Source organism: Nyctereutes procyonoides, unplaced genomic scaffold (genome assembly GCF_905146905.1).
Source record: "Nyctereutes procyonoides isolate TBG_1078 unplaced genomic scaffold, NYPRO_anot_genome, whole genome shotgun sequence".
Taxonomy (NCBI): Eukaryota; Metazoa; Chordata; class Mammalia; order Carnivora; family Canidae; genus Nyctereutes; species Nyctereutes procyonoides.
This window is the reverse complement of record NW_026575025.1, coordinates 1,714,196-1,734,145: the sequence shown is the minus strand read 5'-3', so window position 1 is coordinate 1,734,145 and position 19,950 is coordinate 1,714,196. Positions and strand designations below refer to the sequence as shown.

General features: G+C 37.9%; 1 protein-coding gene and 1 pseudogene across 2 annotated transcripts in view; both read left to right on the top strand.

Moving 5' to 3' along the window:
• Positions 1–19,950, top strand: part of CSTPP1 (centriolar satellite-associated tubulin polyglutamylase complex regulator 1) — a 198,197-nt gene that overhangs the window by 17,028 nt on the left and 161,219 nt on the right. The window lies entirely within an intron of this gene.
• On the top strand, positions 5,971–6,872 carry LOC129499645 (40S ribosomal protein SA-like; annotated as a pseudogene).

Below are 19,950 nucleotides of genomic sequence, written 5' to 3'. Positions count from 1 at the left end.
ATTTCAAATTAGGTGGTAAGCAGGGGAGGGTTTTACAGATCAGTATGTAGACTTTAATGTAATCATCCTGTTTTTAGTAGAGGCCCTCTACCTTCAACTGTTCTTGGTGTCTCTAAGTTCAAGGTCCTGGTGATTCACTCTCTTAATAGAGAATAAACTAATGTTATATCTGGGTGGAAAAAAGGTAGTAACTTTGTTACACAAGGTTGAGGATAGGATGTAGAAATATAACTGTTTCTTATGTACAGTTTTCATCCAACTATATTAGTTAGCTTGGGCTGGCACAACACAAGATCACAGGCTACATGACTTAAACAATAGAAATTTATTTTCTTACAGTCTTGGAGGCTGCAAAATCCAAGATCAAGGTCCAACAGGGTTTGGTTTCTAGTGATGACTCTCTGCTGTGTACTTCTTGCTATGTACTATGCAGCATACATGTGTGCAGTGGGGAGCTTTCTCCTGTCTCTTTGTCAAAGAATACTAATCTTGGGCAGCCCCAGTGGCTCAGTGGTTTAGCGCCGCCTGCAGCCTGGGGTGTGATCCTGGAGACCTAGGATCGAGTCCCACGTCGGGCTCCTTGCATGGAGCCTGCTTCTCCCTCTGCCTGTATCTCTGCCTCTCTCTCTCTCTGTGTGTGTCTCTATGAATAAATAAATAAATAAAAATCTTTAAAAAACAAAAAAAGGATACTAATCTTACTGGATCAGGGTCCCACCCTTCTGATCCTTTTTTTTTTTTTTTTTTACCTTAATTATTTCCTTACTCCAACGACAGCCACACTGGGTTAGAATTTCAACAAATGTGTTTGGGGGATACAGACACTTATTCCATAACACTAACCTTATGTTTTTACCTGTATTTACTGCATACCTTCATAGGTAGTTGTACTTACAGTTCCTAAACTTTTCTGGTATTTTTTTTAAGATTTTATTTATTTATTCATGAGAGACACACAGAAAGAGGCAGAGACATAGGTAGAGAGGGGCAGGCTCCATACAGGGAGCCTGATGTGGGACTTGATCCTAGGACTCTAGAACCACACCCTGGGCAGAAGGCAGGCACTAAACCGCTGAGCCATCCAGGGATCCCCAGTATTTTGTAAGACGGTAGGCTTTATTGTGGTTTTCTCCTATACTGTATTGAATTGTCAGTTTGCTCGTTTGTCTCTTTTGAAACAAAGAACATGGCTCTAAATGTTTTCATTTTCCCAGTGCCTTGTATATACTAGATGTTCACAATAATGTTTGAATGAGTGAATAAGTGAATGAAGCATGGGCCTAAATTAAACAGGTCTTATGTTACATTTTTTTTAATGTTACATTTAAATGAATTAGACGAGGGGCGCCTGGGTGGCTCAGTCAGTTAAGTGTTCGACTCTTGATTTCTGCTGGGGTCATGATCTCTAGGTCCTGCACAGGGCATGATCGAGCCCTGCACAGGGCTTTGTCCTCAGTGGGGAATCTGCTTAGGATTCTCTACCTCTGCTCCTCTTCCTACTTGTGCAGGCTCTCTTTCTCTCTCAAATAAATAAACAAATCTTTAAAAAATGGATTGGACTATCACTAAAACATAAATAACTGATACTTGTGTAATACTTTATTGTTTGTAAAGTATATCCAGTATACTGGATAATCCAGTATATTATCTTATTTGTCTTAACTAAACCTACAAAAAAAGAATGATTAGTATCCCTTTTTAATAAATTTGAACATTACAAACAATAAGGTACAATGAAAACATTTAGGAAAAGGACTAAATGTGAAAATTTGGGAATTAAAAATATGGATAGTAAATGTCATAGGCAAGATGCAAATAAATTTTTGGTAAATAAAAGGCAGAAATTATATTTACTGTATTATGCAATAAAATTAGAGATAATGAAAGTACAATTTAAAAGCACCTAATCGTGAGGATATTTATCTGTTTTTTTTAATAGAATTTTTAAGATTTTATTTATTCATGAGAGACACAGAGAGAGAGAGAGAGAGGCAGAGACACAGGCAGAGGGAGAAGCAGGCTCCACGCAGGGAACCTGACATGGGACTCGATCCCGGGTCTCCAGGATTGCACCCTGGGCTGAAGGCAGGCACTGAACCGCTGAGCCACCCAGGGATCCCCCGAGTTTGTTTGTTTTTTTTTTTAAGAGGGAGAGGTTGGTGGGTGCAGAGGAAGAGAGAGAATCTTAAGCAGACCCCACACCTATTGTGGAGCCCAACATGAGGCTTGATCTCACAACCCTGGCTCCACCAACTGAGCCAGCCAGGTACCTCTAACCACAAGGATATTTAAAAATTAAATTCCTCTACAACTGAGTCAGATAATACATTTGGAATATAACAAAATATTTTTTTAAACCTTAGCACAATTAAAAGTTATAGACATATATAAAGCAATGCTTAGAAGAATTATTGTTGCTATAAAAAAAGATAAGTCAGCACTTAAAGAATTTAGAAAAGGAACAAAATAACAAACTGAAGAAAATAAAAATTAGAACTAAATAATAAAAATAGAAATAAGCAAACAAATTTACTGGTGATTTTGAACTTTCAGAAACAAATAATTTATAAGTTACAAGGTTATTTGTTTTTTAAGATTTTATTTATTTATTCATGAGACACACACACACACACAGAGAGAGAGAGAGAGAGAGAGAGAGAGAGAGGCAGAGACACAGGCAGAAGGAGAAGCAGGCTCCATGCAGGGATCCTGATGTGGGACTCGATCTCGGGTCTCCAGGATCAGGCCCTGGGCGGAAGGCGGCGCTAAACCGCTGAGCCACCCAAGTTGCCCACAAGGTTTGTTATTAACCAAGAAAAGATAACTATGATCTTTCTGTCAGCTTTATTTTTTAAAAAAATATTTTACTTATTTATTCATGAGAGACACACAGAGGCAGAGACACAGGCAGAGGGAGAAGCAGGCTCCATGCAGGAAGCGTGATGTGGGACTCCATCCCGGGACTCCAGGATCACTCCCTGAGCCAAAGGCAGGCGCTTAACTGCTGAGCCACTCAGGTATCCCTCTGTCAGCTTTATTAATACATAATTACATACCACAGAAATTACCAGTTTTTAAAAAATATTTATTTATTTATTTGACAGAGAGAGTGTGCAAGTGCACAAGCAGGGGAAGCAGTAGAGGGAGAGGGAGAAGCAGGCCCCCACTGAGCAGGGAGCCCAATGCGGGGCTTGATCCCAGGACCCTGGGATCATGACCTGAGCTGAAGGCAGGTGCCTAACCAGGCCTCCCAGAAATTTTGTTTAAGCCACCCAGTCTATGATGTTTTTTTATAGTTGCTCAAACTGATTAGGACAGAATTGGTACTGGGGTGCCTGGGTGGCTCAGTTGATTAAGTGTCTGCCTTTGGCTCAGGTCATGATCCTGGTGTCCTGGGATTGAGCCCTCCATCGGGCTCTCTGCTCAGTGGGGAGCCTGCTTCTCCCTCTTCTCCCTCTCTCTCTCTCTCAAATAAATATTAAAAAATCTTTAAAAAAAGAGAAAAAAAAAAGGAATGGGTGCCAAGGGGTCAGGTGCTGCTATAACAAATACCTAGTAATGTGGAAATGGCTTTAGACCTGGGTAATGGGAATAGGCTGGAAGAGTTTTGAGATGCATGCTAGGGAAAGCCAATATTGCTCTGAAGGAACTTGGGTTTTTGTTGTTGCTTTTCTTTAGATTTTATTTATTTATTTATGAGAGACACAGAGAGGCAGAAACATAGGCAGAGGGAGAAGCAGCTTCCCATGGAAACCCCCGGATCACGCCTGAGCCGAAAGCAGATACTCAACTGCTAAGCCACCCAGGCATCCCTGTGAAGACACTGTTAAAGGCAGTTCTGTTGAAGATCCAGAAGAGAGACCTGGAGAGAAAGCCCCCATCTTCTTAGAGAATGCACAGTCATGAAGAGAATGTTGGATAGTAAATAGGAAATATTGACAAATATGAATGGTAAAAGGCAATTCTGATAAAGTCTCAGATGAAAATGAGAAATACATTTTGAAAACTAGAGGCAGGGGGATCCTTGTTTAAAGTGGCCAAGAATCGCAGTGCCTGGGTGGCTGTCGGTTAAATGGCTTTTGATTTCAGCTCAGGTCTTGATTTCAGGGTCATGAGTCTAAGCCCCATACTGGATGTGGGCCCTACTTTAAAAAAAAAAGAAGATATGGTGCACACACACACACACGCACACAAACACGCACACATGGAATATTATTCAGCCATAAAAAAGAATGAAATCTTGCCATTTGTGATGACATGGATAGAGCTAGAGAGTATAATGCTAACCAGAATAAGTCAGAATAAGACAAATACCATATGATTGCACTGATATGTGGAATTTAAGAAACAAAACAAACAAGCAGAGGGAAAAATAAGTGAGAGGGAGAGAGAGAAAGAAATCAAGAAACAGATTCTTAATTATAGAGAACAAATGGATTGTACCAGAGGAGAGGAGAGTAGGGGGTTGTGTTAAATAGGTGATGGGATTAAGGAATGTATTTGTCTTGATGAGCACAGAGTGATGTATGGAGTGTTGAATTACCATATTGTACACCTGAAACTAAAATAACACTGTAATTAACTAAGTGGAATTAAAATAAAAAGTTTTAAAAAGCCCTTCAAGTAAAAAATTAAAAAACAACAGAATTTCCCTAATGACTAATGATGTTGAGCATTTTTTCATGTATTTTTGTTATCTGTGTATGATGATGTATCTATTAAAATCTTTTGCCCTTTTTTGTTAGTAGCTTGTCTTGTTGATATTAACATTTCATTTTATATTCTGAATATGTTTTTTTGTTATATATATGATTTCCAGTTATTTTCTCTCAGACTGCCTTGTATTTGTGTCTTTTGAAAGCACATCTTTTTAATTTTGATAGTCAGATTTATAATTTTTTTCTTTAATAGCTTTAAGCTTTTTATGCCTATTTGGGCCATTTTTTGCCTAACCAAAGGTCACTAAGATTATTTCCTATGTTGTCTCTTACAAGTTAGTTTTAACTCTTATATTTAGGTCTCTGGCTTTGAGTTGATTTTTTTTTTTTATGGTGTGAAGTAAGGGTTATTCTTTTTGTTTTGTTTTGTTTTGTTTTGCCTATAAATATCTAGTTGTTCCAGTACTGTTTATTGAAAAGACTATCTTTTGTCTATTGAATTACCTTGTCTATGTTGAAAATGAATTGGCCATATTTGTGTGTGTATGTATTTCTAGATGCTTTCTTCTATTTCATCACTATATATATTTATCTTTATGCTAATACCGCACTTAGTTACTGTCTTTATCTTTTTTTTTTTTAAAGATTCTGTTTATTTATTCATGAGAGACACACACACACAGAGAGAAAGGCAGAGACACAGGCAGAGGGAGAAACAGGCTCCATGCAGGAAGCCTGATGTGGGAGTCAATCCCCAGACTCCAGGATCACACCCTGGGCTGGGGGCAGGCGCTAAACTGCTGAGCCACCTAGGGATCACCAATTACTGTCTTTATCACTAGTCTTGAGAAATCAGATAGAAGTCCTCCAGTTTTGCTATTCTTGTTCAAAATTGTTTTAATGCTTTGATATTTCTTTTTTAAAAAATATTTTATTAATTTATTCATGAGAGACACAGAGAGCAAAGCAGAGACGTAGGCAGAGGGAGAAGAAGCCTCCTTGCAGGGAGCCTGACTGGGGACTCAATCCTAGGACCCCAGGATCACAACCTGAGCCAAAGGCAGATGCTCAACCAGTGAGCCACCCAGTTGCCCCTGCTTTGATATTTCTTAATGGCTATGTCAGCTTGGGCAAATTACTTGTCCTCTCTATGCTCAGCTTCCCAATTTGTTTTTGTTTTTATTTTTTATAAGCTTCCCAATTTGTAAACTGAATAGTAATAAGACTATTATGAGCTTTCCACACTACCCAGGGAAGGGTCCATACAGCATTGTTCTGTGTTTCCATTGTAACTTAAAGGGAAATTTTAACAATGTCCGGAGCCCTTGATGTTCTGCAAATGAAGGAGGAGGATGTCCTCAAATTCCTTGCAGCAGAAACCCACTTAGGTGGGACCAACCTTGATTTCCAAATGGAACAGTACATCTATAAAAGGAAAAGTGATGGTATCTGCATTATAAATCTGAAGAGAACCTGGGAGAAGCTTCGGTTGGCAGCTCGTGCCATTGTTGCCATTGAAAACCCAGCTGATGTCAGTGTCATATCCAGGAATACTAGCCAGTGAGCTAGTATTTGCTAGCTGCTACTGGAGCCACTCCTATTGCTGGCCATTTCACTCCTGGAACCTTCACTAACCAGATCTAGGCAGCCTTCTGAGAACCAAGGCTTCTGGTGGTTACTGATCCCAGGGCTGACCACCAGCCTCTCACAGAGGCATCTTATGTTAACCTGCCTACCATTGCTCTGTGTAACACAGACTCTCCTCTGTGCTACGTGGACACTGCCATCCCTTAGCAACGACAAGGAAGCTCACTCAGTGGGTCTGATGTGGTGGATGCTAGCCCGGGAAGTCCTGTGCATGTGTGGCACTGTTTCCCGTGAGCACCCATCGGAAGTCATGCCAGATCTCTACCTCTACAGAGATCCTGAAGAGATTGAAAAGGAAGAACAGGTTGCTGCTGAAAAGGTTGTGACTAAGGAGGAATTTCAGGGTGAATGGATGACTCCAGCTCCTGAGTTCACTATTCAGGAACTACTACTCAGGCTACTCAGCCTGAAGTTGCAGACTGGTCTGAAGGCATGCAGGTGCCCTCTGTGCCTATTTAGCAGTTTCCTACTGAAGACTGGAGCACTCAGCCAGCCACTGAAGATTAGTCTGCAGCTCCCACTGCTCAGGCCACTGAATGGGTAGGAACAACCACTGAGTGGTCTTAAGCTGCTCTTCCACAGAAAACAGAACAAAACAAAAAGACTACTATGAAGGTTTTTTGTTTTGTTTTGTTTTTGTTTTTGTTTTTAGAGAGAGAGTTGGGTAGGGGGGATAAGGAGAGGGAGAGAGAGAATCTTAAGCAGACTTCATGCCTAGGCAGAGCCTGATACAGGGCTTGATGTCATGACCCTGAGATCATGACCTGAGCCAGAATCAAGAGTTGGAAACTTAACAGACTGAGCCACCCAGGTACCCCAAGACTGTTATGAAGATTAAATGAATAAAACTCATAGCATTGTTCCTGGCACATAGAAAGAGCTCCAAAAATATTAGCTAATATTATTTTTTTATTTCGGTTAAAGGGGCAATAGTGTGTTGATTGATCATAAAACCTGGCAAAAATAATCCTAAAAGAGGAAAGTATAAACTATTTAAATATATGAACAAAAATGTGAAAGATCCTTAATAGATTTCTAGCAAATAATGTGACATATGTCTACCCCAGAAATGCAATATTAGTCTAATTTCTAAAATATTTATTAAATATAATAACTGGATATACCCTTAAGAGCATATTAATAGATACTAAGACTCAAAATAATCTAGCTTTTTGAAGTTTCTAACCTTGATAAACTCCAAAAAAACCCTAAAAATAGAGTATTTCTAACCTCTGTTATTTATTTAAAACTATGAGAAAAATTAAGTTCATTTTTCTTGAAAATAAGAACAAAACAAAGATGCCTCCTAGAACCACTGATATTTATTTATTTAGTAAGCTCTATGCCCAATGTGGGACCTGAACTCACGACCCTGAGATCAAGAGTTGCATGCTCTACCGACTGAGCTAACCCAGCACACCAAACCACTATTACTTTATAGTATTGGATATTAAGACTTGAACATTATTTTTTAAAGATGAATATAGGACCACAAATTATATATGGTCAAAGTTTTTTCTTACGCTTGTGGGAGTGTAAATGGGTATATTTTGGAAAACTGTTTGGCAGTCTGTGCTAAAACTGAACATACTCATACCCTATGACTCAGTCATTTATTCCTACGCACAGAACCAACTGAAATGCAGACATATGTTTACTAAATACTCATACTAGAATACTCATAGTGACACCATTCATAATAGGCCCAAACTGGAAACTTAAAAAATACTGTCAACAAGGAAATTAATAAATAAATCATAGTATATTCAACAGTGGGCTATTATGCTGCAATGAGAATTAATGAACAACTACTCACAGCTCCCTGTCCCTTTGCCTGCCACTGCACCTGCTTCTGTGCACATGCTCTCTCCCTCAAATAAATAAAATCGAAAGAAAGAAAGAAAGAAAGAAAGAAAGAAAGAAAGAAAGAAAGAAAGAAAAAGGAAAGAAAGAAAGAAAGAAAAAAGGTGCAAAAGACTGCATACTGTGTGATTTTATATATATCTCAAAAATAGATATCAAAGCACATTTTCTTGTAATTTGTGACAAACTAAGTTTAGCAAATAACGTGAAAAATGTATTAGTTGACAGTTGGAAGGACCGTGGAGGGAATTCATTTAGATTCACACCTCCTACCTTATGGGGTACAATAAATTCTAGTTGAATTAAAATGTTAAAATACTTTTATATCCAGGAGAAAATAATCAAGTATGCTTACCCCTGAGAGAATTTTATGACATAAACCAATAATAGATATTTGAGAGCAGATGGATGTGTAGATAAAATATTTTTTTAAGTTTTCATAGGATAAATAGCAAGGATAAAAGAGGAGTGACAAGATAGGGAAATTACAATGAATATGGTGACTAAAAGTTAATATATGACATGGAAAAGAAATAAATGGTACAAATTTGTGTTATAGTAACTAAGTCCTTCAGGACAAGTGACCAGAGGAAGTTATTTAACAGTTTGTTCACGTGTAAAAGTGAAAAATTAGGGTCAATCTACATACCCATCAATAAGGAAATTGATAGATATCAATTTATTAACCATTAGTAGACATTCCTATGCAGCCATTAAAAAATGAGTTACATTCATTAACAGGGAAAGATATAAGTAAAATTTTAAGTGAAAATATAAGTTATAGAGTACAGTGCGATTACATTTCTGTAAACATGAACATTTATAAATATATGTACGATCACAGATAGAAGAAGTTCTAGGAGGAAGTATAACAATCTGTTAACAGTGAATACTCTGGGAAATTGAATTAAGAGAGTGCTTACAAGTAAGGATGCCTTACTGTTTACTTCATACCCTTTTGTATTCTACTACAGAAGAATGTGTTGCTTTTATAATTAAAAGTCTGTGTAAGAGAAAAGATAACCTAACTAAATATTCACGTTCACCAATAATTTAAGCTTTGCAAATGACACGGTTGGGTTAATTTAAAATTAAAGCTTTATACTGAGATGTCTGCAAAGAAATTGGTCTCCGTTTCTTGAAGGTAGTACAGTCTTTTTGGAGAGCACTTTGACAGTACATAACAAGAGCTATAAAAATAAGCATATCTTTTGATGCTAAAGCCCTACTTCTGGGAATATATCCTAAGGAAGTAACTCAAAAAGAAATTGTTCACATAAACATGTTTATAATCACATTATCTTTAAGAAAAAACTTGAAATAAGAATCCCTGGGTGGCTCAGCGGTTTGGCGCCTGCCTTTGGCCCAGGGCGCGATCCTGGAGACCGGGGATCGAGTCCCACATTGGGCTCCCGGCATGGAGCCTGCTTCTCCCTCTGCCTGTGTCTCTGCCTCTCTCTCTCTCTCTCTCTCTCTCTCTCTCTCTCTCTCTGTGTTTATCATAAATAAATAAATCTTAAAAAAAAGAAAAAACTTGAAATAATCTAGAAGCAAACTGAAGTAGATTAAAAATAGAATATTATATCACTAAATAATTCCCAAGAAGACTTTATATATGTGAAAAAGCGCATGAAATAAAATATTTTGGAAAAATGGAACTCCAATACAAACTGGTGTATACACTAATGAGAAGGGACCACAGAGGGCAGCCCCGGTGGCGCAGCGGTTTAGCGCCGCCTGCAGCCCAGGGTGTGATCCTGGAGACCTGGGATCGAGTTCCACATCGGGCTTCCTGCATGGAGCCTGCTTCTCCCTCTGCCTGTGTCTGCCTCTCTCTCTCTCTGTGTCTCTATGAATAAATAAATAAAAATATTTAAAAAGAAGAAAAAAAAAGAGAAGGGACCACAGAGATATGTAAATCTTTGCTATTTTAAGATAAAGGATTCTGTATTTAACATTTTTTAAAAATATTTTATTTATTTATTCATGTGAGACATATAAAGAGAGGCAGAGACACGGGAAGAGGGAGAAGCAGGGTCCATGCAAGGAGCCCGATGTAGGACTTGATCCCAGGACCTCAGGATCACGTCGTGGGCCGAAGGCAGATGCTCAACCACTGAGCCACCCAGGCGCCCTTTAAGTAACATTTTAAAATGCAATAACAGGGGATCCCTGGGTGGCTCAGCAGTTTAGCGCCTGCCTTTGGCCCGTGGCGTGGTCCTGGAGTCCTTGGATCGAGTCCCACATCAGGCTCCCTGCATGGGGCCTGCTTTGCCCTCTGCCTGTGTCTCTGCTCTCTCTATCTCTCTGTCTCTCATGAATAAATAAATCTTTAAAAAATAAAATAAAATGCAGTAACATATTGGTCTTCTAATTTAAAAAAGGATTAAACTAGATGTCCTAATAAGATTGCTATCAGCTCCATGCTTTTGTAATCTCAAGAAAATGAAACTGAAAGTAAAGTTTTACTTCTTTTCCTTCTCCCTCTAGTACCATTCAGATTCTTATCCTCAGCTTAACATTTCGCTTAAACTAGATCCATTAATGAGAAATGATCCATTTCTAGTAGGTCATTTTGTTTTGGAAAGACAAAGTAAAAATTAGGGAAATAGAAGAGAATGCAGCAATTTCATTCTCCATATCCATTTATATTAAAATTGTATACACAAAATGTTTACTTATGCTTAATCAGGCTTTCAGAAGTTCTGGGGAATAAAGTATCATTCTCTCCCATAATCTAATGAAGACATGAATTTGAAGGTCAAATAACTTGCATAAGGCCCCAAGGAGTCATCTGTGGGACAAGGATTAGGAACTAGTTCTTGGGGCACCTGGGTGGCTCAGTTGTTAAGCATCAGATTCTTGGTTTCATCTCAGGTCATGATCTCGTGGGTTATGAGATGGAGCCCCACATCAGGCTCCGTGCTCAGCAGGGAATCTGAAGATTCTTTTCCTCTGCTTCTACCCCCACTCGTGTGCTTGCTCTCTGTCTCTCTCTGTCTCTCTCTCTCTCTCTCTCTCTCTCAACCCTCCCCTGGCCTGTCTAAAATAAATAAATCTGAAAAAAAATTTAAAAAAAAACAAACTAGGTCTTGTATGAGACCCCCTTGCTTGGGCTGTTGAGCCTGGATGCCTTTGTGGCACGGCAATGCAGGGCTGTGATTAATTCACTGCTTAAGAGCTGGACTGAAGGTCAATTCACTTCTCCTTCATGAACTTGATTATTTGAGCCATTTGATTTTCTGAAATGAGATTTCTCTTTTTTATTTTTCCCCAGGTTTTTAAAACATTTTATTTAAATTCAGTTAATTAACATATAATGTATTATTGGTTTCAGAGGCAGAGGTCAGTGATTCATCAGTCTTATATAATCCCTAGTGCTCATTACATCACTTGCCCTCCTTAGTGTCCATCATTCAGTTACCTCATGAAAAGAGATTTCTGGAAGCAATTGTAGAAGCATCTTAACACTACCACCAGGTGGAACTGAATAGGATGTGACCTATTTTGTCCAAAGAGAAGTGGTCATTAAAGAGAAGTTCTGCTTCCCCTTTGCTACCTCTTCACGCACTGCCCCTCATTTGTTCACTCTTCTCTCTAATGCAAAATACAGGATCTTAGAAGGAAATGGTGCTGTCATCAGTTCTAAAATTGAACAGAATGTTTTCTCAGTAAGCAGAAAAATTAATTTTAAGAAGTCTTTATATAAATTCTGTGAAATACCAATACATTGATTTGTGGTCTGTTTTACCATCATGTTTGTATCACTTATTTTTAAGATAATGGTGATCTTTTAAGCTTTCTAAATTTCTCCAAGAATTATCCTAATTCTGTGATTCAGTGGAAAATATTTACACTCATGAGATTAAAGTTCAAATCTTTGCCCTACTATTTATAAGCTGTGTGACCTTGGGCAATTTCCTCATTTGTAAAATGGTGATAATAATCCCAGCCTTATCTGACTCTTGGGCTGGTTGTAAGGCTCAGTGAGATAATGTATGTGAAAATATTTAGTAAATTTTCAGGGGTGTTACAAATGTTATTGTTCAAGTTATGAAAGTCATTAAGACCTTACCTGTTCACAACAATGATAATAAGCACTGAGATAGCATTACATTGCTTCAATTGCTAGAATAGTGTCTGAAACACTCTGCCATTGTATCATGCACTAACCTAGACCCATGAATAGGCCAGTGAACATTCTGATTGGTATGTTAATTTGATCCCTTCATTCATACTTTTGGGAAAACATATAGATACTTTATGTTAATAGTAGGTTTGTCTGGATACAGCAGAAAAAAACTAAAATAACTTGGTTTGAACAAGTTAGAAGATTATTTCTCGGGAATCCCTGGGTGGCTCAGTGGTTTAGCACCTGCCTTTGGCCCAGGGTGTGATCCTGGAGTCCTGGGATCAAGTTCCACATTGGGCTCCCTACATGGGGCCTGCTTCTCCCTCTCTGCCTGAGTCTCTACCTCTCTCTCTCTCTGTGTCTATCATGAATAAATAAATAAAATCTTAAAAAAAAAAAGATTATTTCTCTTTTTGTGGAAAACAAGTCTGAAGATAGGCAGTCTCTGGTTGGTATGGTGTGCTCCAAAGTATAATCAGCAACTCAGGTTTCCATACTTTTGCTCCAACATCTTAACGAGAGATTCCATCTTTTACCTCACGATCCATGAGGACTGAAGGAGCTCTCTATTATCCTCTAGGGTAAATAAGGGACATCTTTCAGCTGAATCAGTTTCATTTTAGTACTTTCTAGAAGACCCACACCATACTGGGCTTATATTTTATAGCTTAATCACATGACTAAAGTCTAGCTACAAAGAAAGATAATGAGAAAATATGATATTTATGCCAGTGGCCATGAGCCCAGGTAAAAATTGGAGTATGTTTCTAAAGAGGAAGAGATTGCTGGGGTAGGCAACTAGCAGTCTTTGTCACAGCATTATATAAATATATGGATGTCTTCTGTTATGCACTCCCCTCCCCCTTTCTCCCTGACACATGCATACACACGTGTGTACACACATACACAACTACTCACATTCACATAGGCACCGCCTATTTAATTTTATTTCCTAGATAAGTTAGTCCACTCCAGTGATCTTGTGCCCAAAAGTTCTTTTCTGGTGCTAATGCATGGTGATTGTACCAACTTTAGAAAATGGTCAATTGAGATCATTAAACAGAAGGATCTTGGTCTTTTTTCAAATACAGCCAGTTGGTCAACAGAATAAATTGACTGTGTGTACTCTGCATTATGGTTGATACTGCAAAAGATGTATAAAGCATATAACATGGACCCTTCTTCCTATATTTGATCATAGTGAATGGGGCCATCATATTCCCAAATTCCCAAGAAAGGAACCCAGAAATCATCCTAAATTTCCTCTCATCTTTTACTTCTCATATCCAATCGATTATCAACTTCTACTGGTTATCCCTCTTTTGTTTTGATCTATCGTTCTTGTTGTTACTTTCCTAATTCAGGTCTTTGTTATTTCTGGCCTGGATGTTTGAAGAACTGCTTGATTTATATCTGTGCATTCTCCCTTCACTTCTTTCACAGTACCGTCACAGTAATTTTTCAGAAGTAGTAGTCTTTTACTTTCTTTTTTTGTTGCTGTTTTTGTTTTAGTCTTTTACTTTCTTGCTTGAAATTCAGTGATTTCCCAAAATCTGTGCTCCTTATAGAGTCCTTTAGAAGGATGATGCTGTCTAAACTTATCTTTTAGCAATACTGAACTGTTTTTAGCTTTTCAGATCCACTATGCAAATATGAAAAATATCTTCATCCTTCTGCCTGTGCTGATGTGTCTTTATTGAATATCCTCTCTCCACTTGTTCACGTGGCAAATTCTTTCACAGGCTTTCTCAGCATAAGTGTTCCTCTTTTGAAACTCTTTCTCTGAGTCAACAAAACCACTCTTTTCTGTTTACACTTTTTGCATACCTCCTTTATAACAATTATCATACTATATTATATTGTTAATTTGTATATCTACTTCTCTAATAGATGGTAAGCTTCTCAAGGACAAAGACCATACTTAAGTATTAAATAATTATTAAAAAATAAAAGAATGTCTTCAATTGTGTGGTAATGTAGTTGAGGACACTAACCGATGAAATAACACTGAGTCAGTGTGCAATCAAGTGCTATGTGATAAGTAATAGGATTTCAGGGAAAAAAAGGAGATACAGGAGATTGGAGGAATTAGGGAAGGAATCAAAGAGAACATTATCACCAGTAGGGATATAGCATAATGATTTGGGCCAAGAAAACAGAAAATTCTAAGGACATATTTTTATGTTCAGCAATGTTTGTATAAAGAAATATTTATAGGGGTGCCTAGCTAGTTTAGTTGGTAGAGCATGCAACTCTTAGTCTCAGGGTTATGAGTTCAGGCCCCACATTGGGCGTAGAGCCGACTTCAAACAAACAAACAAACAAACAAACAAATAAGATCAAAACAAAGTGCTCCATTAAATTTTGAAAAAATATAATAAGTATACAAGAAAAGAAAAATGAGAAAGGTTAAAACCATATGGGGCACCTGGGTGGCTCAGTCAGTTAAGTGTCAGACTCTTGGTTTCTGCTCAAGTCTTGATCTCAGGGTCCTGAGATTGAACCCCATGTGAAGCTCTGTGCTCAGCACAGAGTCTGCTTGTCCTTCTTCCTCCCTCTCAGCCCATCTCCCACTCAAATAAATAAATAAATATGTAAACAAAAGGAAAAAAAAACCTAGAAAATACAAAGGGGTATATTGGTTTAATTTGGAACCCTCTTATCTATAAATGTTTTTAGTTCCTTTTAACTTTAGTTTTTTTCCATCTCTAAAGAAATTAAAGTCCCATTGTATAAATACTTTATTAGTACTACTGTATCACATAAGCATCTGCTATTGTCTCTGGACTATTATTCAGCCATAAAAATGAATGAAATCTTGCCTTTTGAAACAACATGGATGGAGTATAATTCTAAGCAAAATAAGTCAGAGAAAGACAAATACCATGTTATTTGATTTATATGTGGAAATTAAGAAACAAAAAAAGCAAAGGGAAAAAGAGCGAGAGAGAGACAAACCAAGAAACAGACTCTTAACTATAGAGAACAAACATGGTTACCAGAGGGGAGGGGGATGGGAGGTTGTATTAAATAGGTGATGGGGATTAAGGAGGGCACTTGTGATGGGCACAGGGTGATGAATGGGAATGTTGAATCACCATTTTGTATATCTGAAACTAATGTAGCACTGTACGTTAACTATACTGAAATTGCAGTAAAATTAAAAAAAAAGAAAAAAAATAGAATTTGAATAGGTTTTTCTCAATAGAAGACATACCCATGGCTAAAAAACACATAAAAAAAGTGCTCAATATTATTAATCACCATAGAAATGCAGATCAAAGCCATGAGATACCACTTCAAACTCACTAAGATGGCTAAAATAAAAAAATATGGGCAATAACAAGTATTAGTAAGGATGTAGAAAAATTATACCCTCGTATGTGTCTGGTAGGATTATAGAATGATGCAGCCACTTTCGAAAACAATTTGTCAATAAAACATACAGTTACCATATAATTAGCACTTGCACCCTTAAACATATGCCCATGAGAGTGAAAAATAGCTCCACAAAAATCTGTACACAAATATTCACAGTGACATTGTTCTTAATAGCCAACAAGATGAATACAACTGATGGATGGATAAACAAAAGGTGGTAAACTCAGAATGAAATGTATTCAGTAAGAAAAAAAGAATGAAGTATTGACACAAGCTATAATAGGGAGGAACCTCAAAAACTTGATGCTAAGTGAAAGAAGCCAGTGAGAAAAGCCCATATTGTATGATTTCATTTATAGAAAATGTCCAGACTAGGGAAATCAGTAGAGACAAAAAATAGATGAATAGTTTCTGGGGGCTAGGAGAAGAGGGCATGGGAACTGACTGCTAATGGGTACTTGCTTTGGAGGATTGAAGAGATGAAGAAATGAGGTAGTGGGGATGGTTGCACGACTCTTTGAGTATACTAAAAACTTGAATTGTACATGTTAAAAGGGTGGATTTTATGGTAAGTGAATTATATTTCAGTAAAGCTATTATTAAAAGAAAAGAATCCTCTGGAATGTCTGGCTGGCTCAGCCAGTGGGGCATGGGACTCTTGATCTCAGGTCATGAGTTCAAGCCCCATGTTAGGGGTAGATTTTACTAATGGGAAAAAAAAAAAAAGAAAAGGATCTGCATTGTCTCAACCTCTAATCTTTTTAACTGCGCACATACACAGTATTAATATATGCTTATATATACAGTTAATGTGCAATATATATAGTACAAATATGCATATACTCTGACAGGATAACACATTCCAAGGTTCAAAAAAATATATATTAAGGCATACATTGAGAGGCATTGTTTCCACCCTCTCAATTTCTTCCTCTCCTGTGTTCTGTAGTAACTGCTTTTATTCAACCAGCTCTTTTATTTTATATTTTTTAAAGATTTTATTTTTAAGTAATCTCTACATCCAATGTGGGGTTTTGAACTCACAGGTCCAAGATCAAGAGTCGCAGGCTCTCCTGACTGAGCCAGCCTGGCTCAACCATCTCTTTTAAATCTATAGGATATGATTATGTTTGTTTCTCCCAAGTTTCCAGTACTGCTGAGCTTTGCCCCCCCCCCTTTTTTTTTAACTGAAATGACCTCTTTCTTTACTTTTTCTAAAATACATTCTTTTTCTGCCTTTATTATAAGGGGATGTAATAATTTGCCTGCTTTGGTTTTCTCCAAATTAAGTTTTCAGCATAATTTAGTAGTCTGATTATCAATACTTAGATTATCTTCTAGCCAATCATTGTGTTAACTACAAGTAACTCTTTATAATAACTATTATCATGTATCATAGGTCAAAGAAAAGTTTATTTATAATTTTTCCTGAATTATGATTGACACCAGAGACCTGAATAGGTTATCAGTAGGATAAAAGAAGAAGCCTGGATAATATAATTTGATCATTCCATTTAGAAGGTTGGATCCATTCAGGGAGAGTATGAAAATATATTTGAAAATAATTTCGTTTTACCATGACTTATTTTGCTTGCTATGTGCAAAGAAAAACTTCAGCAATGTGATTACAGATGGATATATGGAGAACTTCAGAACTGCATATGAGGGACGCCTGAGTGGCTCAGCAGTTGGGCATCTGCCTTTGGCCCAGGGCATGATCCCGGGGTCCTGGGATTGAGTCCCGCTTTGGGATCCTTGCATACAGCCTGCTTCTTCTTCTGCCTCTGTCTGTGTCTCTGCCTCTCTCTGTGTGTCTCTCATGAATAAATAAATAAAAATCTAAAAAAAAAAAAAGCTGCATTTGAGCAAGCCCAGATACTTTCCATCGTTGAATCAGGAGTGAAAAAAACGAGGAAAGACTTCAATTTCATTTTTTTTAAGTTTTATTTATTTAATAATCTCTACACCCCATGTGGGGCTCATACTCATGACCCTAAGATCAAGTCACATATTCTTCCAGCTGAGCCAGCCAGGTGCCCCAGTGAGTCAGCCAGGCATCCCTTCAATTTTGTTATCTATAAAATGATGGTAGTTAAATGATATGATCTTTAAATCCTTCCACTCCTTAAGCTTGTGCAATTCAGGAGCAGTGGTGAGAATAGTAATGAAGTGATTGACTACTGATTCTAAGTTTAGTACAACCAAGAGGCTGGTAGAACAATCTGTGGGAGGACCTACGAGATTTCAAGTCCTGGTAAAGAGGAATAGTGTGTTCAGTGGAAATGGAGGAGAAAATGGAATTTTGGGGTCAGGGGATTTGATAGGCCATCATTGTGAAAGAAAGCCCACCATGTGCTCCTGGGAAGAAAAATGTGGGTTCTGGGTTTTTGGTTTTCTTTTTTTTTTAACATGTGGGTCATAAATTCTCAGGGGAGCTATAGATAAATCTTAGGAGGTTCTCAAATCCTTTAAATTATGCACAACATATTAAATTATATCCATTTTTCTGTGAGAAAATATTTTCAGCTTTAAATAGATTCTTTTTTTTTTTAGCTTTAAATAGATTCTTATCATGACCTAACAAAAAAAGTCATTCACTCTTAAAAATTAATGATAAAGACTCCTGATGATTAAAATGGAGAAAGAGGGATACCTCCGTGGCCTTGCAGTGGGTGAATATGGTCATGGTGATACTTTCAGAGTCCGTTAGGTTTTAGTCACCTGACCTTGAAGTAAGAGAGAAAAATGAATAGAAAGAAACAGAATTTGGGGATCCCTGCTTGGCTCAGCGGTTTAGCGCCTGCCTTTGGCCTAGCCGCGATTCTGTAGTCCTGGGATCGAGTCCCGCATCAGGCTCTCAGCATGGAGCCTGCTTCTCCCTCTGCCTGTGTCTCTCTCTCTCTCTCTCTCTCTCTCTGTCTATCATGAATAAATAAATAAAATTTTTAAAAAGAAAGAAAGAAAAAAGAAAAAAGAAAAAATAAATAAATAAAAAGAAAGAAAGAAAGAAAGAAATAGAATTTGCCATTGGGCAGTTTTGAGTCTTGGCTTGCCATTATTAGTTGTGTGACCTTAGACAGGTTTATAACCCCTGTTAAGCCTCAGTTTTCTCAGCTATAAAATGAAAATAGTAAGTAGCTACCTTAGATGGTGGTTGTGAGGGTAAAATGAGATAACACAGGTTGAACACATAATACGGTGCTTGACACATAGTGGGTATTTGGTCAACCTCTCCCCTCAGATTTTAGATTTTGTATATCTGGTCCTCAGTAAGTCCATCTTCAGAGAACTACTCAGTGATGCTCATACTCAAGAAGATCATATCTTATTAAGAGGTCAGTTTAGAGGTTCTTTCCCATGCAGATTTGCAAGCGGGGTGTGCAAAAAACCCACATTGGACTTGTTGCCTGGCAGCACGTGTCCCTGAGTGGTAGTACATGGCTTGCATTGTAATGTCATCAGTGCAGGGGCCAGCTGGCTGAACATGTACTGCCACATGGGCTAGGGACTCCATTCCTCAACAAAACAGCAGCCAGCACTAGGGTTAACAGAAAATGACAAACCAGGCATGGATGAGGGAGGCGCCAGCAGAGCAGCGGGATGTCCTTTGATTTGCTTCTGTTATTTGCATGTCTTTCTTGTGATGTCTGTGAAATGTTCAGAATGACAAAGTTTTTAAAAGACCTGCTGACTCCGCCTGAAAAATGTGAAAAACCTCCCGTTTAGAGACCTATTATGTCCAGCTAGCCTGCATTTTCTATATCTTTTTCTTCATTTTTTATTAATGCAAACATTTGCATGAAGACAGAACCTTTGTTTCGTAAAGAGTTCATCTGCCCCTGCTGCTTACTGGCCCTGCCATGCAAGAGCACAACAGAACCTTTGTTACGCTTTCAGCAAAGCTGTTTATGAACGGTGGCTTACTGAGGACTGCTTCCTGTGCTGTGTGCTTCCATTTTGTCTAAAAAGAAAAAAAAGAAAATAGTTCTTAGGAGTGAAAAGAATTTGGACTTTCTTTTATTCAAGTCTTGGATGTTGAAATGACAAGTAGCCTCCAAATTTGTGAGGAACTGGTAATTGCATCGAATGCATTTTTTCACTTTACCTTGAACATAATGAGGCCCTTAGTAACAATGGAAGGAGCAAGTGCTTTCTCATTGGATGAGAGGGAGGGGACAGTAAAAAGGCAACAGAAAGAGGGGTTGAGAACAGGACAAAAGTGGCATCCTGTAAGAACCCTAATATTGTAACAGAATGTGTTTTGGTACT